The 27,349-nt window shown below is 32.1% G+C and overlaps 1 protein-coding gene across 5 annotated transcripts in view; it reads right to left on the bottom strand.

Annotated features, from left to right (window-relative positions):
- The window catches only part of LOC129750795 (LIM and SH3 domain protein Lasp), a 254,186-nt gene that overhangs the window by 100,916 nt on the left and 125,921 nt on the right, over positions 1 to 27,349 (bottom strand). The gene's annotated exons all lie outside the window — the stretch shown is intronic.

Here is a 27,349-nt window from a genome sequence, read left to right as displayed (position 1 = left end):
GAATTTGTATACAGTGTGTATTCTGAGCCTAATCCTGCATATCATAATTTCTGATTCAGAACAAGAATCTGAAATCTGATCTGCTTTTTCTGGGCAATATCGAAGACCTAAACGAAGAACTAAAAAAAATTGAGCTTTAAATATTAGACTAAAGAAAGATTTTAAATACTGAAATTCCTCATTACGGCAGTAAGAATTTTTCATTCAGGATTTTCATCCCTGGGGGTAAGAATTTAAAAATTCGTAGCTTTAAAAAGGTTAACGTTCACAGTTAATGACAAATAAAGGCTAGTTAATGCACAGAACAAAAAACATCTAACTGTAGAAACAATTGATTGTTGATAATGATTACACCCTTAAAGTTAGAGGTGTGTATGTACAAATAAAATACTTTTGAGAAAGTCGTTAATTGATTCTCTAATTTGATTTCATCAACACATAGAAGTCATACAACAGAAACATACAAAATATCGCGTAACACAAATTTTGTAGCACGTTTCCGCAAAAGCAGCACTGAAACCCTTCTAATGAAAATATTATTCACTTAAATTATCGCCTGCAGTTATGCAACTACAATATCTAATCTATCTATCTAGTCATGCAACTACAGTATGAAATATTATAATTGCACCAAAAATTCAATTTTCGACCAAAAATTTGGGTGAATTTTGAAGGTGACAAAAACCAAACTTTGATGTCAAGTTATCAAGTGCTTTGAAATTAAAGCAGGGCTTTGACTTCTGTGAATTACTTACTTTAGTTTTGCTAAGGGCAGGGAAAAAATAATGCAAAAAATTTTTAATTTACATTTGCCATGTCTCGCTTCGACCCTTGTGGCCCCAACAGAGAAATTGCTGGTTCTAAATTATCGAAACCCGAACAAAAAACATACCTGAACGAGGAAACGGGGCATTAAACCAATAACCGGTTGAAGGTCCAATGCACGACTTGACATCAGATATCGCATTTCTACCTTAAGAACAATTTCGTTTTTTAAAAAAGTAATGAATGTAATTCATTGTTATGATTATTTAATGAGTATAACTCTAGCATGATAAATTTCAATGTTCTCCTTGAGAAATGAGAAAACAGGAACACGACACATAAGTAACGATGTCAAGTCGCTCATTAAACCTTCAACCAGTAACTGGTAGAACTGTTCCGTTTTCTCATTTACGTATTTTCTTTAAATTTCAACTATCTTGATCCAGCACAATCTCTGCATGATCCAAATACTCAATCGAAGCAAGATACTGCAAATATAAACTAAAATTGAAATTCACCTCCTATTTTTTTTTTCATTTTGGTGAAAAGGCGCATCTAAATTTGCCGAACTGGTCTTTGCTTTGCAGTTTTTGATGATTCTTAACACTGCTTTTTATTAACTAATCAATAGGTATTAGCTTAGTAAAAAAAATTGTTTGTTACCTGTCAGTTATAGCTTAATATAAGCATACCATAAAAGAAATCCTTGCTATCGTTATTTCATGTTCTTCACTACTGCAAACTACTGCTGCTGGATTTATCATAATTGTTATGGATTTCTTACAAATTCCTATTAAAACCTGAAGATATTTGTTTTGGTAGGCCCACTGAAATTGTGAAAAAAACATTTCGCGAATATTTTAATTATCTATATTCAAAATCTCTTACCTTAATTCGATAAATTTTTAATTGGTATGACAGTATTCTCAAAATTTTGTTTTTTGAATTGATTCGAAACATATTCCAATCAATGTTATTTTTTTTTTTTCGTTTTTTTAATTTTGGCACGGACCATGGGTGTTCCATAAAGCCAATGGTGTTGAGTTTTATGTCGATTGACAATAATTATTATACGTTACGCGGTCAAAATATCATTTGAGTGAAGTTTAGTAAACAATCATATTAAAATCTTAACTTTACAGGTTCAAACATTTATCTTTACTTCATCCAAATAATCTGCGAAGAGTTTATACTCACTATATTGTTTTCTTTCTAACATTTTTAGGAAGCTATTTTTATTTTCAAGAAAATGGTAGACTGTACGGTGAGTGGTGAACTTTGTGCAATCAAAAAGGAGATGATCGAGGTCTTCGATCACCCCACAGTGGTCGCACAGGTTGGAGCTAATTAGACCCCAGTTTTGGAGACGATCCTTTGTTGCAGTATGGAATGTTCTTATCCTTGATATTTGTACTGTCGTGTTGGTGTTGAAAAACATATTATGAAACCATGGTTTGGTATGAATGTTAGGCATAATTGTGAAGTGTTTTATTCCTTTTTCTTGGGATATTATTTTGTAATTCTTATTCCATTCGTTAATTATTTCGTTTTTTTGTGTTAAAAGCGCATCTCCTAAGGTAAGACCGAAGGGTTCAACATAATTTTTCATTTTAGCCATTTTGGCAGCAATGTCAGCTCTATCATTCCCTAAGATGTTAGAATGTCCAGGAATCCATTGTATTGCTACTTTCTGAAAACTTGCATTTGCTGTGAAGTTGTTTATTTCATTTATGCAATCAATGTTAATTATAGTAAATAATGACTGGAGTCAGTTGATTTAATTGAAGAGAAAATACCAACGTATGAGAACATAGCCATATGCAGGTACCACTGCATAAACTATGGTATACTTCATGCAACGTCATGGTTTGCTCATTTAAGTACTTAGTAATTGTACAAGAGTTTATTGAACTACATGAATACTTTTTTTGATTATTTTGATTTTAAAAATTCGATTCTTAAAAACTATATTTTGATGAAAGTAAAAAAATCAGAATGGAATTTCAATTTTTTTTTTAATCTAGTCTTCTTACTAACACAAACAAAAGCGATGAAAAGGCAAACCTGGTGTGCTGTTCATTTCTTTGCGCCTTAAATAGTCAAATATCGACACGCTCAAACCGCAGTAACTTAATTTTGTGTTTTTACTCCTGCTCATAATATTCAAAAGGTCGTAAGTAATAAGCATATTTTTTTTAAAATTCATAATAAGGCCGGGTCGAATTTCAAATCCTTCTTTTGTCACTCGGAGTTGGAACATCGCAGGGGGAGGGGGACAATAAAAAATAATGCGAAAAACAAATAAATTGGAATAAATTGCACGAAAGCTTGTATGCAACAAAAATACTATATCATTGCACAATACTTACAAATCAAGTAATTTTTATCGGAAAATTCATTAAAATCTAGACTATACATGGTGAAATAAATTCTATCTTTAAAAATTTTGTTTTTTGGTCTTGTAATCTTTCGGATACTTTCAAAAGATTTTTTCAAAATTTACATAAAATACTTCAAACTTTAATTATTTGCCCCTTCGGGTTTTTTGGAAATTTCGAAGGGGGGGGGGGGGGGTGTCAAAAGAAGAAATTGATATTTGCAACAGCCTAATTATTGAGCATTGGAATATCGTTGATGAACTGACAGCGGAACACACAACTCCGACAACCTAGTAAATCATTTCCCTTAATGAATACCGGTAGTCCAGACCTCCAACGTAAAAAATAGGTATAAGATTCTCGTAAAAGTGTGTTCTAATGTCATTTCACCAATGACGTTTGTAAAAATTAAGTTCATAATTATCATTGAATTTCTCACAATTCAACCCTTTTTCAGCTTAAGTCATTCGAAAAAATATGGGTCCTTTTTAAAAGATATTTGGCTGTAATTGAATTGCTATATAACATGAGTGTTAAATTCATAATCTATAATGATTCGGATATAATCCAATTCAAAGCAAAATTCATGCAATATATGCAATAATTTTAATAAACAGAATTTCATTTTTTGTTAAATCATAATAACTAAACACATACACGTTTCACAATGCTGTTTGCTATCGAGTGGGATTCAAGGTTAAGACCAAGTCAAAAATACCTTCCGCATTTAACTTTCCATTCCCTGGTTGATGGGGGGTTAAATTTCTCGATTTTGGGTAATTGATCTAAACTGTGAATGCATTTTTCTGCGAGTGTTTTCGTTTTCATATGTATTATTTTCTGCCAAGTGCAATCAAGATTTTCGTAAATACTTTGAATTTTTTCGTATTAAGCTTAATTGTCTATCTAAGTAATTTTCATAAATCGTGTTTGTCTAAGTGCTTCAACTTTTGTAATTTTCTTCCTACTATGGATATGAGTTAAATTGGTAAATTGGTTAAATAATGTTTGATTATAATCAAACATATTAATTTAATATTAATTTGATATTTTAACCACTCATTTATATTTTCTCTCTTCTGTTTTTCAATTTTCAGGTTTATTCCCGATAATATAATACGATTATCGTTTTTTTGAAACATAATGCGAAAAAAGAACCAGTGATCTTCTCCGCTTAGACCTTAAGTTCACCCAAAAAATTATCTATTCGTAAGTACGGTGAAAAAAAATTACGAAAATTACAACACAATTTCAGCATGAATACTCTATTCAAAAGATACAATCTATCTAATTTAGGACAAAAAATTGTAAGGGCTCACAGCTTATATTGTTCGTTTAACGAAGTTCAACAGATAACATCAAAAGTGCTAAAAATTAATAATTTTTTTGTTCTCTAATAAATCCTAATCAATAAAATTTTCTTTTGAAAATTTTTCACTCACTTTTTGATGAAAAAATAGATTAAATGGTGCAGTTATGACATGGATAACGATAGAATTTCACTAATAGGATTTTCATGTAATTGTTATACATCTGATCGGGACTTGTTTGATGTGAGACGCTTCATAAAAAGACAAAATAATGGATTTCAGAGACTACAACGAGGATTAAATAATCAGTTGAATTGTTCAATAACGAATAATACGAACACTGTTTTAGAGCCTAGGGTTATATTTCTTCGAATAAGTTACATTTTAAAATTTAAATTAGTTTAAATATTGTGATACACCTATTTAGCTTGGGAAGTAATACTTTAAAGGTTATTTAAAAAAATGGAATTATAATGATACAAATATTATTTATTAAAAAAATATTTCAATATCGTGAAAATAAATTTTCTTGAGTTGTGTATTTATTAGTATTTTTTTATTAGTAACGCATCAAATGATTTCGGTCTCACTTTAAACCAACCTAATTTGGAGTTTTTTCGGGCGACATCGAATAATTGCTACTTTAGTTTCGAAAGATAAAAGTAATGCTTATTATCTAACGAAGTCCTACGGGCAAGATTAGAAATCAGGCATTATAGAAAAAGAAACTTAGGGTAAAATTGTGGCTCTGCTGCAACAGGTACTTGTATGACTTTCGAACTAATGAAACTGCCGATGTAAATAGAGAAAGAGTCTAGTATTGTATATTTCATGTAAACAGAACTCAACATGTAAATTTTCTTATTAGATATATAGAAGAATATGCTATTATTGCATGATATGTAGTATTGCATGTACTTTTCCAGTAGGATTACATGAAATGACGAGCTTCATCACATGTAAAGAGCCGATTCCTTTCTACGTTGTCCTTAGTTCTAAGTCAAATTCTGTAGGGTTATCTAACTAAAGACGATCTCAATAAATCAAATTTATTAGGCTAAAAACAGGTTATTTTCATTGCCTGAAAAACTTCCCTGAATGTATGGTTTGAGAATTTATGGTTCTATATTTTTACGTCAAAGGTAATGTAATTTTACGTGAAATGCGATGTTTCATTTATGTGCATCAAGTTTGACATAAAATTACATCATTAATGATTCTCTTTTATGTCTCGATAATTTATGGCTTCAAGCGTTTCTGTCTTTGTCGAGTGTAATTTTATGTCAAAAGTGATGCTTCAGTTTTGTGCATCCAATTTGACATAAATTTACACCAAAAAATTAATAGTGTGTACTTCAGGATACATGCCTTTAAAACGTCATTTAAGATATTTTTTAAGAGCTTTGGAACGGTTGGTTAAATATAAATTCTTAGAAGGTCATATGATTTCCTCAAATATTGTCAAAAAATAAATGGTTAAGTTAAAGGCAATAATCGATTACCATCCTATCTAGTCATATAATCAAAAACATCAATATATTAAATAAAAAATTGTTGAATATTGTCTAATAATTTAAAAAAAAACATGCGACGTCATGAAAACATGTTATTGGATCGATTTGATATGTTCACTGGTCAGATAATCATTTAAAGGCTAGAAAATATTACCTTTACTAAGCACGTTTTACTGAAGGCGATATTCATATCACACTGCAACGCTTATAATATCGCCTACGTTTATGCAACAGTTTATAAGCGAAAGAGGCATTCATAGTACAATGAAATACACCTCATGGTAACACCTTAATCTTATCTATTTGTGTGATTTTTTTTAAATCCATTTTCTGTAGAAGGTGATTACATATCGTGCTGTTTGAACGAGTAAACCAAAGTACAGGTGTATTTATATTGCTAATTTCAATATTTAAAAGGCTCATTTACATGAATATATTAACTCAAACGTTTTTTTGCAATATATTAAGGATTTCAGTTCCATGCAATTTCAGAAAAGAGTTGGCTTGATAGCGGCACGTTATCCAAAGATACGAGAATATTGTGCCATAACAATTTGTTGGTAAATGTAGAAAACTATATAACGAAAAATTGTCCTCTTTCCAAACCGGTCTCGGCGATAACAGACACCAGCAGTCCATAACAATTAACGTAATACATTATGTGACTAGCAACACATTGAATACTTTTTCTCATACATGATAGTCACCTGATTCTTGTATGATTTTTAAAGTTTCAATTATGTATGCTGTTTTCATTTACCATACTACCGGTGTACCATAATTTTTGTTTTCAAATTTAAAGCAAGCTCAATGATTTGCAGGAGTATGTTGAATCATATATGTATAATAATTTAAAAAGAAGTCGAACTTACCCGGTGTTTAGACAACCGCCCATTAGCTTTCATTTTTGTGGCCTTTCTTTCGCCCGTCTTCCTCACTCTAGTCATCGTTGGACCAAAGGTATTATGAACCAATTGGATTCGATTGTGATTGAGTCGCTCAAGGATATTTCCGTCCGGTACTTTGGTTCATCATAGCTAAATTTCTTTTTCGTCAACGGCGAGATCCAAAAACTGAAAAATAGATATACGGGTTATTAAAAATTTAATTCTTATCTTACTTACCTTGAGACAACGACTGATAAATATATCTAATGATGCGAAAACTGCTGGATTTTGGAATAACTCCGGTAATTGAATTTGTTGAAAATTACGGCACTGTTTACTTTTTTTTTTGTTTTGTTTCCCCTCCTAGATTGGATCAGTGCCATCAATAATATGTCTAGTAGTTCGTTGGTGTTATTTTTAAAAAAATTATCTGTTGAAATTTAAGATAAGAAGCATTACTATAATGTTCTTTTACGTTTATTACACAACGTATGTTTGAAAACGAAAAATAACAAAATTTAAGAAACAATAATGAAAACAAGGAGGTTTTACATATGATAAGTTTTGCAAATTTGGAAAGCTAGCATTCTAGAAATCTGAACTAAGCTTTGTGTTTTTCAATTATGTGAGAATCTATTGCCATTAGTATTGGTTTTCAAATTTAGTTTAATATATAATTTAATTATAATAGCCTTTTTTCAATTCATCGATCCTACACGCAACGAAAAGATTTTTTATTTCTAAGGAAAGTTAGGCAAAAACAAAGGAAAATTTCCTTTGATTTTAGGACAAATAAAATTCCTTTGATTAAAATGCTTTTGTTTCGGAGAAATGTTTGCAAACATGTTCAATTAAAAGTACTCTTTAATACTTAAAAAAAATTTAAAAATTGTTAATTTCAATAAACAAAATGTGTTACCTTCTCAAGGATCGATGATTTAATCAGACCAATTTGACATTTGAGCGATTTTTTTCTGCTCTGGGTTTTTGTTTTTGCCTGCCTTTCCCTTGAAGCTGACCGGTCGCGTAAATTGTCTCGAATTCTAATAGTTTCCAGCTTTTTTCCTTCTTCTTGGCCTTCATTTTTAAAGAAAATGTAATCAAAATTACAAATTGAATACAATCAAAGTAAATGATCTACCTTATTCATATGACTGAAAAAAAAACACTATTTAGCGCTATACAAGAAATCAGTAAAGAGTGTTTTTTAATCACAACATATCTTTCTTCTTCTTCTTCTTCCTTTCCTCTTTATGGCCAGTTGCTGACAGCTAGACTGCCAAGGGTTGTCAACACAACATATTTTTCGAACAGAATTATTTCAAAAAGCGGTATCGCGTAGCAAACAGATTTAGGCAAGATTTGACGTTTCGCTCTAAAGTCGCACTGCAGTGTTATGAAATGCCCAGTCCGATTTAGTGTGCTGCGATTATATTATTTGACCAAATATTTATAATTAAACAAAAACTAGGGGGTTTGCATATTGAAAAATATCTCATAGATTTTTGTGAATTTGGTCAAAAATACAAATAAGCGAAATCTCAAATCTTTTCCTATGAAAATTAAAAATAAATTATTGATACCTAGTTTAGCTATCGATGTTATACGCCAATTTCTTCCAAAACTGATTTTTAAAACATACATCATACAAAATTGTATCCTGTGCTATGATACCTTAAAGATGCCTAAATTTGCTATGCTTGAGAAATCAACACTAAAAAGTCACAAAAAAATGAATACCAAATCATGCTTTCATTTTGCTCTCACTAAATGAAACCTTAATGATGCCTCGTTTTGTTATCTTAGAAATTACCAAACCAAATGGTGCTTTCATTTTGGACTCAATGCCTTATTCAGGTATCGGTTAGGCATCATATTTCGAAATATTGATGCTTTAATGAAACCTAATTCTGCCATCGGGAAAAATGTGATACTGAATTATGCTATCATTTTGGCATTGATAGCTCATTTTGGTTACTGTTTGCTATCGATTCAGGCATCAAAGTCTGCTCGGGATTAGTTCTCGAGTAATGCATAAAACTGTAAAGGGAGACCCTTTTCCACATCTTATCCCCCCAGTGAAAGGACAGACGGGCCGCAAATATAGTAGAAACTTGACTCGTTACCTTAAACCTTGCGATGTATTTCGATGTAATTCATCCTTTCACGAAACACATTTTTTACATCCATCATTTTAAAGGAAGCTTGAATAGATTTGACTCTATATTTTTATTATATCTTCAAAAGATGATACTGTTTTTTATCTTTCCTATCCCCTATCTAATGAAAATCTCTGTTAGAGATCATCCCACTTTTTAAGATGGATAATCTTCTTGTACATGGTTGGTTTGTTTAAATTTTAATTACTCAGAAATTTCTGAAAAGACTTCCGAACTTTGTTGAACCATGATAAAAACTTACTTTGCATGTTTTCAATTGTACGTGTGTATTTTTTCACTTTTTTAATGTACACTGTTTTATTATATGTTTAACTTAAATGTTGAAAGCTCACTAATAGTTTTTTGAAGTTATCGAAAACAGATCATCTCTGAACCGAAGTCACCATTTCAATTTTCTGTTCTTACGCACAAACATCCCATTAATTATTTTCGAGAGTTATCAATGTTAAATTCTAAGATATCATTTGTTTGAATTTGCAGTACTAAACAGTTTTACAATAAATTTTCTCAAAATTGGATGGTCGAATCGACTACATTGGTCATCAATGATAACTCAAAAGTTAGAAAATGGGCAATGAAATTGAATTGTATAAAACTCAAAACCTCAGATTTAATAATCTTATCAATTTTCTAATCCCCCGTTTAAATTCCTCGAAGGCTATTGAGGCTCGGAAATCGCAGCCATGGCTTCATAACTCGGAATCTAATTATTTTTTCTTTCTCTATGAGGATTTTCAAAAATATGAAAATGGTTGGCTTTTAAAAACTTAAATTTATGGAAATCGGTTCATCAGTTTTCCAGCACTTAGTCCAAATAGTTATTCAACAGAAGAGATCAATTCATTGTTCACTGTTTGTTTTTGTAGACCCCCAAAGCCCACCAGCAGCGGTAAAGAGCACTTTGAAAGCCACTACAATTTTAGTCAACATGTTCCTAACAGCTTCGTAATATTTTTCAATCCAACATGTAGGCTCATTATTGCATCCAAATATCTCGTACCGGTACTACGTGCTTTAAACAGAAGAAGGAAAAAAACCCGCCGAAAATTTTGCTATGAATTTGTAAATCATTAGCAGGCTTGGATTTGCTATCCAGTACACGAGAACTCTGCATGGTCGTTTATCATGCCCGGCCCATGGTGATGGTGAAAATAACCCTACCAAAGGAAACGAAAATTGCTTGACAAAATGGGTGCCATGACTTTTTGTCTGTGGGAATAAACACAAAAGTTGTATGGGAGCCCTCTCTCCCTTAAGTCGGAGCGGTTTATAACTATTATAGAATTAATCTCCGGCCCCAAAAACCCTCAGATGCCAAGTTTCACGATGATCGGTTTAGTAGTTTCCGAGTCTTTAGGGAACAGACAGACAGACACACATTCATTTTAATTTATACAGATTTATAACAGTTTTAAAATAGTCTTAAAGTTCTGCAAAGGGTTCAACTGTAATACTCGATAATAATGTCTGTAAAATTAACTTAAAATATGGGTTACCGTACTGTAGCTAATAGTGTAAAATTGTATATGCCCAAACACATTCGAGAATTAGATGCCGTCATCAAAATCTGCTGCTAAGCCTATTGCAGGGTGGCCACAACATTTTCATTTTGAAATTCCGGGTTTTTTCCCGGTTTTCCCGGTCAAAAATTCAAGGTTTTCCAGACTTTTATTATCCGTTTTCGTCTGAATATAGCAAAATTTTCAACATATTTGGTTGTTTCATAACACTCAAATCATACAACACTTAGACGAACTCGGTTCTATTCTAAGGTTTTCATCACATTTTTTTTTTAAATGATAAAAAAAAAACATACTATACAAAATCATTAGGGGCTTTTAAGTCATGTTTACAAAAAATTTAAAAATGGAGTGTCAGAACTGTTCAATCAATCATTCGTCATGTGACATTCTATGATTTTTTCATACGTTACAAGTTACAGATACCAAGTGTGTTACTACAACTCACTAAATCCACGTCTCTGTGGGCGTTCAATCATGTAACTCTCTCGTCGAAGTAATTTCAGTTAAAATGTTGTTTCCAGCGGTTTTACAATCAGTAATGAATGCATCTTCAAGTGTAATATAAATTTTTCCTCAACATTTATCTCACTGATTCACAGAGAATTGTATATAATTTCCCCAAATTTTGAAAAATTCGTGGTAATTATGAACACTTGTTTTTAGGCATTGTTTGTTTATCTAAACTTATCATTACTGTTTAAATATGTACCAATAATCATCAAGATCTTGAAAATCAACCGTAATACATAACATTATCAGTTTCTAAAAATCTGTAAATATGAGATTGTAGGACATAATTCCTTGTTCCTTTGTGAACCTGAAAATTACCCATGAATTAAGGGTAAATTTTGAAAAACCATTAATCCTATCTAGACGCAGTGTTAAGATTTATCTAGAAATATTGCCAACACTAAAAATTGTTACGTAACAAGAACTTAACAGCGTTCATTATTACCCCAAATTCATCTGGGACAGATAAGACAAAGAAGAATAATCTTTGTTCATAATAACGTCAGTTGACCCCAACCGTTTTCCGAAAAACTTTACTTCTGTTTTTAGCCAAGTTTTAAAAATATTTTATTTAGTCTTCAGTAAAGATTTTTTATACTTAATAGGCCAATAATTGTAAAAAAACAATAAATTTATACAATTGAGTTTTGGCACAGTTAACTTTCAGACTCTGAAAACTGTATCAAAAAACGATAATTATCGATACCTACTGTTTGCATGGTCATTAACATGTAGTTATTTGTGTAAAGATGCAATTCTTGTAAGTCAACCGATTGATTTTCAAAGGAATTTCTCGAATTAGCATAAATTGTGTATGCCACTCGTGAAAAACGACTTTTTCAGCACTCGACGTGATTATCCAACCCGCCAAGCCCCATTGGTTAAATTTACAACTCGTACTAAAGAAATCAAGTTTTACGACTTGTTGTAATAAATAAAGGGAAAGGTTTCCTAAATGGGCCTATCGGGTTAAATGACCGTACGGCCGTTTGATGAAATGGCTGACTAGACAGCTTATCTGACCAATGCATTTTGAGGGTGAAACGCTTAGAACATAAGGCAAGAAAGAATTTTATGAATTTACAAACTCAAAAAAATTTAAAAAATCATACAAGGTTTTGATACATTTTGATGTAATATTTCGACTTTAAAAATTATACGTGAAGAAGCTTAAACAAAAACTAGGATGGTTTATGTTTTTAACTAAAATGAACTTCAGAAATTAAACATATTTCAGCTTTTGTGGAGGCTTAATAATGATCATATAGAGGAATAATAGAGTGTTTATGTATGCCCCCATCATGTTTGTAAAATGCCTCCATCCTAAAATAACAGGTTAAATAGAATAAATAAATGATTATTATCATTGAACCTTCAAATCTAAGCTCTGAATAACATCTTAAGAGAGAATTAAAGATCTAAAAACAGATTTGATAAAGTTTTTCTCATGGATGAACTGCCTCCATAGTATGGCAACCCTAACTTTTGTTTTATTCCATGAAATTATAATATACATAGATTTTTATAAAACTTCAGCTTTGTCGTACGGAAATTATTACTTTCTAGCAGTTGCAATGAAATTATACGGAAATATTGCCCAAAAAACAGAAATTTTGTTCAAAACATAAATAGGCGCATTTAGCCCGCACGGTTTGAGGTTCGACATTTTAGACAACACTTATAATAAAATCATTTTCCTAGAAACAGAAGAAAATTTTAACATAAAAATTACTCCAATGTATAGAAAACAGATGCCTGCACACGTGTATATAGTTTTTGTACATATATTCGATGTGATGTTTGATTAAATCAGTGTTCTGCTCAATAGGCGCATATAGCCCGCACATTGTTTTTGAATCGCTTCTATGTTCTGAATGCAGAACATGGAATTCTGACTTTAATAGTTTAAAAAAAATATGGACAACGAGTTGCATCGTCTCTAATTAACAGTTGGATGGATTTTTGAACAGCATATCAAAGTTTGAGATGAAGAAAAATTAAAAACATTTATTCAATTCAGATTTACCCATTGTATTTTTTTATTTCAAATTAAGGATTTTAATTTTGAAATGAATATTTAAACAAAATGCATAAAGAATTCAAAATTATGATATCTTAATATATTATTCTAAATCAATAAGAATAAGAAAAATTTATTTTTGATTTTCATAGCGTAGTAAAATTGTAATTTATAATATTGCAGTTTAAATGGATTAAAATTTGAATTAAACTAGCTATACTATTTAAAAACGGACTTTAGAACCTACGAGTTTTAAGTCTAAGATAAAATTTTGGTTTAAAATTGAAATTGAAAATTTTGAAAGAAATTTACAAAGGAGCAATGATATTTTGTAGCAGCCATAAATGTTCTAAAGAAAAAAAATCTTTATCCACTGCATATATTTATAGTTTAAAAAAAGTAATTTTAAACATAATTTACAGAGATCTATTTATTTGCAAAATAAAATATTTTTGCATAGAAAAAAAAAATCTCAACGTTTTTATAGTTCATTCAGTTGATGGTTAGCTTTGTTATGCAGAAAAATGTGGATTGGATTACAGTGAAAAAAGTTACAGTTAATTGTTCAACATATATTTTCATTTTGAGTCAGTTTTTTGGGCTTAAATTATGAACAAATAACTGTTCCGGTTAATGATAAAGTTATAACATATTTTGTAGTGTTTAATTGGAAACAACCTCTGTATCAGGGAGAAAAATATTATAAGTTTTTGCAAACACATGCAAAAAGGATTTATGCAAAAACCTATTTGAAAAGTGTAAGAATAAGGTTTTAAAAACCAAAGAGACTCACAGTGTACATATTTTTTTTTTTACTATAAGCTTAGTTATAAAATGCCAAACCATTGCTTTAAAAATTAATTTTGCCGTCTTGAATTGGAATCATTTGTCAGATCCTACCAAATCTAGTGATATTGGGTTTTACTAAGTTTTGGGCTAAATCAATTATTGATAACTAATAAATCGACAACCCTCTTTAAAAAACAAAAACTGATTTGAAATCTATTTATTATCCTTCATTTGATAGAGGATTAATATATTACCTGGAATTCCTAGTTTCAAAGAAATAATACTTTAAAAAAATCCTGAAGTGTTAAAGATACAATAGAAAAAATATAACTATTTTTGACATCATTGAAGAATATTTATGAGCATTTGGCATCAAAGATTAAAATTTCATTATCAACTTTGTTGGAGACTGCGAATTTTTTCGACTTATGCTTTGGAAAAATATTTGATTTATATTGATTTAAGCAAAATCCAAAAATCTTTTAATTCTCATATTTTACCATACTGTGATGAATAAACATAGAGGATGCCTCAGTTTTCTCAGAAATTTTATTTACTCGAGGTCTCCGAAGAAGTTGATCATTGATTCGAAACCATCGATTTCAGTATTTTAGAAAAGTTCTAAAATGTTGATACAAAATTTCAAAAATTAACCCTTGAATTTAAAACAATAGAGCTAGCAGAAAAAAACCAAACTGCATATTTGAATGTCGCCCTCAAAACAGACAAAATATCTTAATCCAACTTTAAACGGAAAAACGTAGATTGAATTGCCTTGTACCATCGAAAAAAAAAGTAAAAATAATCAACTTTATCGCAATATTTTGTTATTTTGTTTAAATGCTTTACTCGAAACACAAATATGTATATTTGAAGTTAAGTACTATGCAATGTTGAATTATTTCAACATTTTTTAATAATTTACTTAGTGTCTTCTACCGACATAAACACACCCTCATGAAAAAGCTCGTAAAATTCTGAACAGTGTTACTAAAATTTCATATTTCTACTATTTTATTTCAATTTCGAAATTTTCTGAATAAATTATGATCAGTTATGGAAAAATGTTAATTTTGAAAGTACAACTTAAAAAAATATGGTTTTTTCTTCAAACATGAGATGGTTTCCTTTTTAACTCAGCAATGTTAAATTTTTTATTATTAAGCTGCTGCGCGTTAAGATGATTGTCTTGTGTTTAACTCTCGAATTAAATATTATGACTCGAAAATTAGAATATTAGCATCTTTTAAAAATTTCCAAATTTGAAACAAAAAATTAACTTTGATTCGTTCGTTTTTACTTGATCGATACTATTTTTTAAAGAATCATGATGTGCGATACGTGAAAAATATTTAGGAGACTTTTTGAATTTCCCATCTTGATCTTGGAGACAGTTTTAAACTGCGGGTTTAGGTAAAATTTGTGATTTTTTTTTTTTCAATTTAGAGGGGTAATTGAAGAGAGATCAAAGTAGAGAAAAAAATTAAATACCTTATGATATTCCTCTTACACATTTTTTTGTACTGTTCAATTCTGTCTTGGAAATTGGAATCATAATTCTGAATTTTAAATTTTGGGTTGAATCCTTGATCTTGGAACCAACAACTGAATTTCGGTTTCCTTTTGTCAATTTTCTCGGTTTTGGATCTAAATTCCCGGTTTTTTCCCGGTTTTCCCGGTTCGATTTTCAATTCCCGGTTTTTTCCCGGTTTTCCCGGTTCTGTGGCCACCCTGCTATTGGCTACTACGAAAAGAGGCAGCATCGCCAGATTATCTTCATATAACGTCGGTCGTCGTCATGCATCGGTTCAGCCGGTCGACGAACGGAACTTGTATGGTGGCGTCGTCGTCGTCGTCATGAATGAAATGTGTGCTCCACATAAATCCACAAACAACCGGGCCCCCACCGTAACCAGTATGGTTTGTTGAAGGTGGGGAGGCGATTTACTATTTACTATGCAACTAATATGTGTAGGTGTGTGCGTGTGCGTCTTTCTCGTTATGCTTATTCTTGCTCCCCGACATTATTGTTCTGCCTATGATTGTTTGACGCCTATGAATACTAAATGAAGCTGCAAGGAAAATGTGGTGATTTGTAACGCTTTAGATAGCTTCGTTTTTCTCGGTTGATTTTGTATTGAAGGATGCACATGTGGGAAATTTGTTAAAAACTTAAACCTATTTTAATAAAAAACTTTACAATAATTTTGAAAAACTATCGATGGATAGAGAACAAACAAAGCATAACAAATTTCAAATTAAATTTTTTTTACTCATTTAACCAAATATTTATGTTTTGTGAATTTATTGACCGTTGAAAGTGCACCTTTAAACCTTTTTTGGACTCGAATGAGATACTCCGCTTGAAAATGGATCGCGCAAAACCGGCATTCGATGCGATATGATGATCATATAAGGGCATTTATCGTGTGCCACATTTCGGTGCTGTCGAACTACAAGTATGCCAAAAGTGCAACATTTATGGCGCTTTTGCTCTGGCTGTCAATTCCGTTAAGATTGTGGCAGCTGCGGTAGGTGAAGGCGATAAGTTTTCAACGATCGACGACGCCAATAGCCAAGTGTGAAAATCCAAATCCCATATCTGTTCCGATCCGCTGTGGCGCACGATTCGAATCAATTTTCTTTTCGAATTACCTCTACAATCCGTATTTGTTGGCGAAGGGAGCAACTACCTACTACCTACTCTTATTTCTACTCTAGGTCGTCTCGGTCCAAATTTGGATCTGCAAATATGACCTTATATCTAAGTCGTGATCGAACTTGGTGCATGTTTTTTTTTAAATATATATTTCCAATATACGAACGTTTATTGCAGCAAGCAATTTGCGGCCGTTGCAATTTGTTGGTTATTATCGCCCCCTGTCAGTGAACAAGGTTTTTACTAACATTTATGGCTTTTAGAGCTGTCTGCAGCCGAAAAAGGACACATTTGTTAAATCTTATGATAGGGCAACAAATAGGAGAACGATGCCTGGATTGAGGATGAATAGAATTTTATTCAAGCATTTATCACAAGGTTGATAATGATAAACTAATGCTTTCTTAACCCTCCAAAGCCGTTCGGGTCAATATGACCCGAAGCGCACATTTCAAACATCTTTACCATCATTTCAATATACTGATGAACTGGTAGTTTTGACAGACCAAGTATGTTCTATGAAAATAATGATCAAATTAACGCCAAAAAACTAAAATTTAAGTTTTTGAAATCGGTTCATTAAGAAATGAAATACAGCTAAGCAAAGCCAAAACTGGATGTCGTTTTTTTAAAGTAAGACTTTTTTCTACCGGAAGATCTGTCATAGCGGTAAAAACTTTCATTGGACCCCAACATATCTATACATTGTCGGATAGATGGATTCTTGACAATTTCAAACATCAATGAAATAATTAAATACAGAAAAGCTGTCAGAAGTTATGAGTATTTTAAAAATAAAATCGATTTTTCGGACTTTTAACTTTCTGAACCAGTTTCTGAAAACCTGGTAATACATATCGACTTTATTTTGAAATGTTGAGTAATTAGAATAAATTACCTACACAATGAATATAATATCGTCAAAATCGGTTAACATTTACAGCCAGGAGAACGAAATCAAATTACAACTCATATTTCCCCGAAACGGATATTTAGCGAACGGCTTTGGAAGGTTAACATATCTTACGTTGCAAATATCGAAGGATTCTAAGAAAAATTCTCTTCAAAAATGCACCGATCTAGCGCTAAAATTGATAGAGTTTCCTCCACCGCAAATTTGTTTTTTGGCGACACTTCTATTTGGGTCCAAAATACTCTGCTAGATAACCTTTGCAGTCTTTGTATGAGACGGAAAATTTTGAAGGCAGTTGTCAGTTCTGAGAACTGACGTTTTCCAAATTTCAAAAAAGCATATTAATGGCGAATCCGATAAAATGTTGACCAACTATTTTGAAAATGATCATAGTTCGTTTCCCCAGCTGACTGATAGTTTTGTGCCTTTATGGTGTTTAATATAAGATTCCTGATAAAGTTGATTGCAAGTGCGTACTTTATTTTGTCCACTACTGTATGTATGTAAGTTCTCCATCATGGGTACACGGATTCACCGCAGTTTTACCAAAGCATGAACACCTATCCATCTTTTTTCTGTAATGTCGAAAACAATGAAGCTACTCCGTTTTGAAACGTGCGTGTTCAGAGAACGATAGTTCGCCGCGTCGAAAACGGACACCTTACAGAACTTGGTGGATGCCGGATACTTCAACCACTGATGATCTGATGATACTTCCTAAGCAGAGGATAGAGCGACATCCAGCTCATCATTCCCGAACCATAGGCTCCTGGTTGAGAAAGCTCTAGTCAACTAGCGCCATCTCTACCAACGGTATAATCACTAACTATTGAGAATTTTTATTTTTTATTTATTTGATTATTGGGATTTTAATTTCTATGGGGTCATTCATCCCTCTACTATTGAGAAGATGGTTGATGGGAGATAATAACCAAACATTAGCGTCACAAAATGCTTCATATTAGAGTTTAGAGCCTGGGTGGCCAACATTTTCAACAGGCTGGCCAATTTTCAGAAATGAGATGAGCTGGCGAGCCAAAAACAAACAAATTGTTCTAGAGCATTCAAAGAAAACAAATAATACGGGATTTTTGAAAACGCTATAAAAAAACATTTGCCTATGTCACATCGAGAATAGATTCACCTTAATAAATCATTTTTCTTGCCTGCATATTTTAACAAACTTTGCTTCATTTGAAAAAATAGTGGAAATATTACGCAATACGAAATGAATTATTCCTCGCAACTTAGGTATGTGCGTCAAACTTTTCAAGGGATTAAAAACCTCCTCGGTTTATCCATCCCAGAAATGTCAAAGCAGTGATTACAATGGACATTAAGTTAATTTTATGGTCTCCAAATATAAAAAAATGATCACCCATTGACAAAAGTTTTGAAGTTCACTGTTCTCCTTAGAAAAATTTGGTAGACAAATTAAAACGCAGAATGAAATTTTTGAAAAAAGAAACGTTTACAAGCTTTTGACATTCAAAAGAATATTTTTTAACGAACTTTAGTTATAGATACAGACCCCTTTTGTTTTTGGCAACATTCGATTTTGGCAACATCCGAGTTTGGTGCATGTGCCAAAATCGAACGGTTTTTTGGAACGACATTACCATATATTTTTCGATATAACAGGACCAATATAATGAAGAAAAACCCAATCAGGAAAGCATATCAAAATTGTTACACGAACCCATCTCAATGAGATATTATTAACTTATTCAGATATAGCTTTGATATAAAAAAAACTTCGTTTTGGTCGTTTCGAAAAAAAAAAATTATATCTCTTTTGACACAATCAGTTTTTTGTTTCTAACGGACCAGCAAATGCTTCGAAAACTTTTATTGGAAGTTTGAAGGTCTCATTCCAATGCACCAGTCATGGTTCTGTAGTAGCGTGCGCACCTATCAACCTGCAAGTTGAACCTCGAGGTTCAAATCTCCCGGCTGGAACTCAAACTTTTCAAGAATTGTTCAAGTTGGAAACATTGCATGAAAATTTGAGTACAAGTCAGGAGTATATTTATGCTTGCATGGACTTTTTATTATAATTTGAGATATTTTAACATCCCATGAGTACAAAATTATATCTCATTTTGATAGGAAAAAAATTGATTATCAAAATATCTCATCTAGATATAATTTCTGATCGGAAACACCATAAATTAGGCTTGCCAGATACTTTCAGAAAAAAGCGGGACATTTCACGATAAAAAAGCGGGACACAGCCGAAAAAAGCGGGACATTTAAAAAACTCTTCAAAACATCTTTTTTTTCCTTAAAAAAAAAATTAAAAACAGCTTGATTGTATAAGCAAACATCATCCAAAGTTGTTCAATGTACACTAAGGTTTTTTTTATCACGCGGAATGATTTTGTTCAGTTTTTTTGTATATGACTTCTATTTTCCATGGTTTTTGTCATACACACGTTTAATTTTCACGTTTCTCGCGAATTAACACGTTATTTAAAAGAAAATATATATAAAATATAAGCTTTACAAGTCAACGGCGTATTTGATACCGTGTATAAAACCATTGTGTAAAAACAAAAATATTTCAAATTTTTTTTAAACATTCGAAAACTCAAGAAAACTTCCATCAATGTATACTAATTAAGATACCGGCGAAAAATAAAGATATTCAATCATTTGAAAGCAACCTACACAATATTTTCTTCATACTGACTCAAAATCTTTCTGTAATGCTAAGAACATAAGAGTTATTCAGTAATGCCTTGTATGAAATATGAAAAAAGATGCCTATTTTGAGAAAAAAAAGTTTTGGAAACCTTTTCTGTGTTGAACCAATGAATTCAAATTGAGGCTAAAGTTTGATTTTTTCAAGTGTAAGTTAGTGAACTTTGTAAAAGTTTTTCAAGAAAAAAAGCGGGACATTTTGAGGAAAAAGCGGGACAGCGGGACATTCAACAAAAAAGCGGGACATGTCCCGCTTTTGCGGGACGGATGGCAACCCTACCATAAATACATTTTTAAGTTCTTGAATGTATGTATGTATGTATGTATGCCCAGCAAACATTTAAGAGGGTATATCGCAGGAACAACAGAATTAATCAAACGAATATACCAGATGAAAAGATTGTATTAAACTTACCAAAATAGCATATAGCTATAAAAGTGGAGGCGATATATCTACAATGACAAGATTTTAACGATTCGATTTCCCCTCAAAAAGCAAAATATACGATTTGAAGTAATTTGAATAAAACGAAAAAAAAAAAAATTTCCCCGACCGAGATTTGAACTCCAGCCTCCGAGTTGTCTGTCGGGTATCTTACCACGATGCCAACTCATCAGTTGAAATGATTCGCGCTATAGCTCTATATGTAAGATTTTCTGTTCACGAACCGGTCAAAGGAAGAAAGAAGGAAGGATCGCCCATTTATCGTAAATCAGTTCACTCAAATCGTAAATGTCGAATTAGCATATTCTCAACTATTTGGAGACATATTTACGAATTGACTAAACTGCTATCCGATTCAACTTTTTTTGGGCAAAGCTTGTCGTAATTGAATGATAGAAAATCACTCAATACCAACTTGTTTACGATGGTTATTGAAAATGTCTAAATATTCGATTTGGATTATCATTTCTATTACGATTTCATGTTAGCTGGGTGGTTACCCCATCGGTAGCAAGGTCCAGCCTATGTCTGTGTGGCTTGGCCTTCGAATTGCTTCGAGAAGGCATCCAACCTTCAGAGACCTACAATGGTTGGCAATCCACTCCGCTTGCAATAGTCTCTTCAGATTTACCCCAGATGCATTCCCTCTGAAATATATAATTATTTACACAATGAAACACATCTTACCTGTCGGCAACTTATGGGATTCGAACCCAAAAGTTTTTCTTGCCGATACCGGCAATCGAACCCAGTACGCCTGGGTTACCAGACTCGCGCCAGCCTATCCACTAGACCAGTGATGGTAAATTTCGCCCGTCACGCTTGACCCGACTAGTTTTGTTTCATTAAACGACTGGCACTGTGCTCAATTGACGGAGCCTCATTACTCGCATGACGGACAAAGCACGACAACAATCAACATTTCTCCATCACTGGAAAAGCTCCTACACATGGTCAAATTTCTCCTGAGAGTGACTGGCAAATCTCTTCACACTTTGATCGGCTGCTGACGGCAGGTACAACTAATTGAACGACTTGCTGGCAGAGAGCAACAATAGAAATAAAAAACTGGAAACGAGCTTGCTGGCAGGAGCAAGAATAATAATAAATGCGTTTCTTTTTCGTCATCGGTCGTTTGAAAGCGATTGCTTGACTAGGTTATTATTTTAGCTTCAAATGACTGGGGAATGAATGACTGGCAAACGAAGTGACTGGTCGTTAAGGAACAGTCAATTGAGTTTGACGGACCAAGAGGCTTCACAGTCACAGCTTCACGCCTCATGACGATGACTTTTGCCAAGCCTGCACTAGACCACATCAGCGCTCTACATTTTTAAGTTCTTGAATGTTTATGAAATATAAAAACAATAACAAAATATTTTTTTTTTAATTCGAAAGCACTCAAAAATCACGAAAAACATAAACATTTAAAAAAACAAATACAAACAAAATAATAAAAGTGACAAAAAATATCTAAAATAAGGTGAAAAATGACCAAAAAATAACAAATATAATAAAAATAACAAACATTCTCAACATAATAAAAAAACTATATATGTGTCTAAATCATGATAAAAAAAATAACAAAAAATAACTACATATTATCAAAAATGAAGGAAAATTGAGTTAATAATAATAACAATGGTTTATTCTTATAAATAAGTAAGAAAAACGTTGATGAAAAAAACCGTTCGATTTTGGCCCCGTTCGATTTTTGAAAACAAAATTTTCGAGCGTGTTGCTAAAAACGAAAGGAACCTGTATTATAAATAATGCTGATTTTTTAAAGTATGAACGAACCTCAATCTCAACTCAATCCAACTCTTTTCGAATTTTCCAGTATCTCGATTTGGCAAGTATATTGAGAAAGCTTTTTATAAACAGGATGCATACCAATTTTATTGTTTTATAATCATTGAACCTTTACTAAAAAACGTCGTTCTTCTGAGAGATGTATCAGTACCAAACCGGTTCTAGTTGAACTGTACTACTTAGCTGTCAATTAAAATGTATTTGGATTTGGTTTTATTTTCATAAATAAACCCTATTCTGTTAAAGCTTAGCGAAAAACAACAAATTGGAAAAGAATTACAGAGCAAACTATCGATATTTTTCATAATTTACAAAAGTTATTAAATTTTGATGGATGACCGAAGATGTTGAAATAGATTTCAAGTTACAAATCGTTGAATTTGTTGTAAAAGTATAATTTCAATTGAGATGATATGATATGATTATGTTTTTGCAATTTTGAAACGATTTCGATACGAGATAATATCTTTCTGAAGTTATCCAAAATTATCAATATTGAAACTAGAGTCCGCTTGAATGCTGTTCATACCAACGATATGTAAATACCAAAACCCAATCGGAAAACATTAAAAATGTGTGATGGATTTCACAGATAATGTACCAAATACCGTAAAATTTTAATAATTTAAATTTTTAATTGTAATTGATTTTTTATTCAGTGACGTTTACTTTTTTTTGTAAAATTATATGAGGCCCTCAGAGCCAAAAATGATCGACTTTGGGTAAATAATGCCAATCAATTGTCGTTTCAAATTATATTTGGTGATTTTTTCAGATTTTTAAAATAATATTCGCATATTTTTATGCTCAGAAGAAAATTGCAAATGATCGAAAAATTTATGGAAAATGGCCAAACACAACCATTTTAAAGCATGTTTTCTCGATATTAGTTTTATAATTTTTTTTAACTTTTATCAATTCGAAAATATTTTCAGATCTTCGTTTTGAATTCAGCTAGTGTAGATTCAGATATATTTATGCAAATGATACCTATATCTACGCAGACCAAAAAAACGTAAAATTCTTAAAACATGGTTTTTCCAAAAAGAGCCTCGAGGGCCATGAAAAGTTAATTGTGCCCGCGGGTCATGGTTTGGCCATCCATGGTTTATGAGCATTTGGGAAGCGTTTGGGAACATGTATATAATAAAATGAGAATTAGCTCCTCATGTTATTGGGCAAAACTTCGCAAGATATGTCGAAGTAAAAATATATCTTTTACAAAAAAAATTACGAAAAATGTTCATGCTGTCACATAAGAGCAGAAATTTCGGAAGTACATTTTTCATAAACGGAATACGACTTTTGAATGAATCTATAAAAAATCTAAATAATTTAAATTTTCTTCCAGTACAATAAGCAACTCAAACACTCCGCTGATTCCAGAAAAAAAAACTTCAAATTAATTACTCTGGTAAACAGAAAACAGAATAAAATTCCATTTTTCTCAATCAGTTTTATTCCGTTTAAGAATAATTTCAAAAATTTCATAAATTTAGTTTACAAATATCTTCAACATTTATTTTGAATGTATGTAAGTTTTTTGAAAAAATAACACTTTTTCGTTCAAAAACTACTAAAATACTAAGGTTTCTTTTAAATGGCAAGAAGAACACCAGTATATGAAACTCAATTTACCGCTTAGTAGTTATAAATATTTTTTTCAAAAAATGTTTGAAATACTAGAAGAAGACCTAAACATTGATTTTACTCACTTTGTTTAGATCTCTGAAGGAAAAAGCCATAGTAATATGAGTTTTGAATTCATCGAAAATTTTCACCTTTTTGTTTAATTTTTTTTAAATAACAAAACGTCAAAGAGTCATGTGGCATCCTGAATGGGAGATAATAATCAAAAATAAGCGCCATAGAAATCCTCCATAGTAAAGTTTAGAGCGTTTGGGAAGCTTTTGGGAACTGGTTCTTTCTGACTGGTTTGTCTAGCTGACTGATAAACAGCATTGACTTCAATTCTACAAGGTAAAAAAAGCTGCCCAACGGTAAAATAAACAAAATACGGTGGTCAAATCGTGCGCAAAACATTTGGACTGCTATTGGGGAGAAATTTCGACAAATTTCGTAATGGACAGCAAAACAAACCCTTTAGCTATTACTGGTCGGTTTCCAACCAGAAACTCTTCGTTGTCAAGTCTTGCCTGTATTTCCCGGAGATAAACAAGGAGAAAAATTGAGAAATTTAATCTGTAGTACTTGAGGACACAAAGTGTTTAAGTTGGATCTGGAATCGTGCCATTATGCAAAAACTGTGGAGGAGTGATAAAAAGTCAAATATGTTGTTTTTATGCCGAAAAAGACAATCAGCTAAATTTGTTATAACTTTGACCAAGTTCTAAATTTGAGTTATTTTTAAGGTCAAGCTTCAGTAAACAGAAAACGTAATCAAAAATTGCCTTGATTTGAGAAAAAGGGTGGTTAATAGTGTGCATTATAGATGACGCACTTGTTGCCCAAATATTAACCCTAATCCGCTCTTGAGTGGCAATGTGACACTATTGGAAGTTTGGCGGCTCGTAACTTTATTCGGGTGCATCCAAATAAAGTAAAATCTTCGGGGAAACTCAATGAATTCTTAAATTCTTTAATTTTCCATCAGTACATTTTGCATCCTGAAAGTCCAGGAAAAAATCCCTAATATGCCAATTTGACACTGCTCGCTTAAAACCTCTATATGTATCTCTCTTGTTTCTCAACCGATTTTTACAAAATTTATAGTTTTGGAAACCTGTAATGTAACTCAAATATGTTTCTTGGACAATATTCACCTACAACACTTTAGTTTTCCGTTATTCAAAGTCTAAAAAAAATCCTCAAAAACATGCTTCGTTTTCGTTTAAGTCGAAAAACTTCTGCATTGGACGCTATTTCAAGTCCACTTGACAGAACATCACAAAAATTAGCACATATAAAAATTACATTGCCAGGTAGCTTCACTGAAAATTTCATAGATTTACATAATCAAAGCTTAAATTTTGGCAACCTTAGTATAATCTATATGTGTCGGACCATACGTCTTTATAGATTTTTGATAAATTCTTAGCTCGTTAGTATTATGTTTTTTGTTGTTGAAAATTTGGCTTCAAAGTTTTTTCGGTGATTACCGAAGACATGTTTATCAAAGTATGTTCCCAAACAAATATCCAAAATGCTTTAAAAATAAAAAAAAGAAGAAGTTACGCGGAATTTTTAAGAGAGACTTAAAAAAGCTCTCATGCAGTATTTTAATAATTTTACGACAACAGTGGTAACTATGTTATTTAGATATATCTCAAACTGGTAGACAAACACAAGTGTCGAGAAAATTATGGAACCTAGAAGAAGCCAAAAGGAATTCAAAAATGTGCAGCTTAGAGCTTGAAAATTTTATATTTATAACCTTAAATAAGGAAAACTGAAATGTCTAGTTATGGTTGAGTGGATCATGTTAGATTAAGGTTGCCAGATTGAACGGTTTTATCTGGGTTTACCCGAATATTTAATTTAAAATTTGGGAAAAGTCCGGTTAGGCCCGGTTGCCCGAATTTCATTGCAAAAGCACGGATTTTTTCTGGGTTTATTCTCATTTTCAAATCAAAGTAAAAAAACAAATTGTGTTGTGGTTTTTATTATTTTATGCGTTCAAAACGAATTTTTTTGCGCAAGTTTAACAAAAATAATGATGAAAGGTTTTTTGAAAGCCTAAAATACGATTTAAAATCTGCTGATAAATGTTGATGAAAAAAAAAATGTCTTTCAAGTTTTTTTTCTCTTGATTTATGTTGAGTGATTCCCAGGTTTTGACCATTTTTTTCCGGATATAGCTCGGATTTCGCCAGGTTTTTAGATAACATAGCCCCCGTGCTGTAAAAAAATCCTGGCAACCTTATGTTAGATGTAAGGTATTTCCCTGCAATTCGACTGAATTTACATTTACAAGACTACTTTCAAATGCATCGAAAAGGTGGAAAACTGAAGTATTGAATAATTTCATACTCAAAGTTTAATTGCAACATTAAATTTTGAAGGAAAAATGTCAAAAATATATGAAATATTTGATATGATATGACTTGATATTGACTGTCAGCACATAGTTTTTGTTTCAGCATTTATTTTGAACACATACCCAAGTGCTCTATGTATTGCCACAAAACAAGCATTAGAAGCTTAACTTTTAGATAATTGTAAAGAAAATAAAACTTATGAATCTAGTCTCAATTTTTTTTTTTGTGAAAAAGGAAATACATATCTGACAGCTCTGTAAATCACATATTATTTATTTGAGAAAAAAAACAGAAAAATTTTTTTGACCTTTACAAATTACTTCTAGCCCACTGTGCTGCGTCCATCATAAGTCATAATGTTGCATTTCTAGTCCAGTCCAGGCCAACCCGTCATCATGTGGGGGAGTTTGCAGTGCACTGCAACTTACTAGATGATGCATCCCCGAAGACCTCGCTCTCAATTCCATCATAACCGGGCGATTTCCAGTCGCATCATTGCCGCCCCCACCCCCATCTTTCTCCATAAGCATACACCAACATAGGCAATGTATGCATGCCGGCAGACATCCATCCATGCTCTCCCATTTAGTAGGTAGTGCTCGAGTTCCTTTTGATGTGTTCTTGTTTTTTGCTGTCTCACATTTTCGCTCTCTTTCAGTTACACTTTCTCCACCCGCACCTCTCCCATCAATCCTAATGCACTCTTATACGGTGCCGTATCGTATATAGGAATGGTAGAACCCAGAATTGGTAGACATACATAAACCTTTTTTATGCATCGGCACACCATCGTTTTGGTTGATTTTCAGCTTTTTGTTTTGGTTCGTCCCGCTTTTTTTTCCTACCGTTTTGCGGTTGCATGGTAGATGGGTATTATTATTTAATTTATTTCAATTCACTGGAAACCTCGGGTCTGCACATTTTCCAGTAAGTTTATTTTTCG

Source organism: Uranotaenia lowii, chromosome 3, assembly GCF_029784155.1.
Source record: "Uranotaenia lowii strain MFRU-FL chromosome 3, ASM2978415v1, whole genome shotgun sequence".
NCBI lineage: Eukaryota > Metazoa > Arthropoda > Insecta > Diptera > Culicidae > Uranotaenia > Uranotaenia lowii.
The sequence above is the reverse complement of the archived record's forward strand: the minus strand, read 5'-3'. Positions and strand labels throughout refer to the sequence as shown.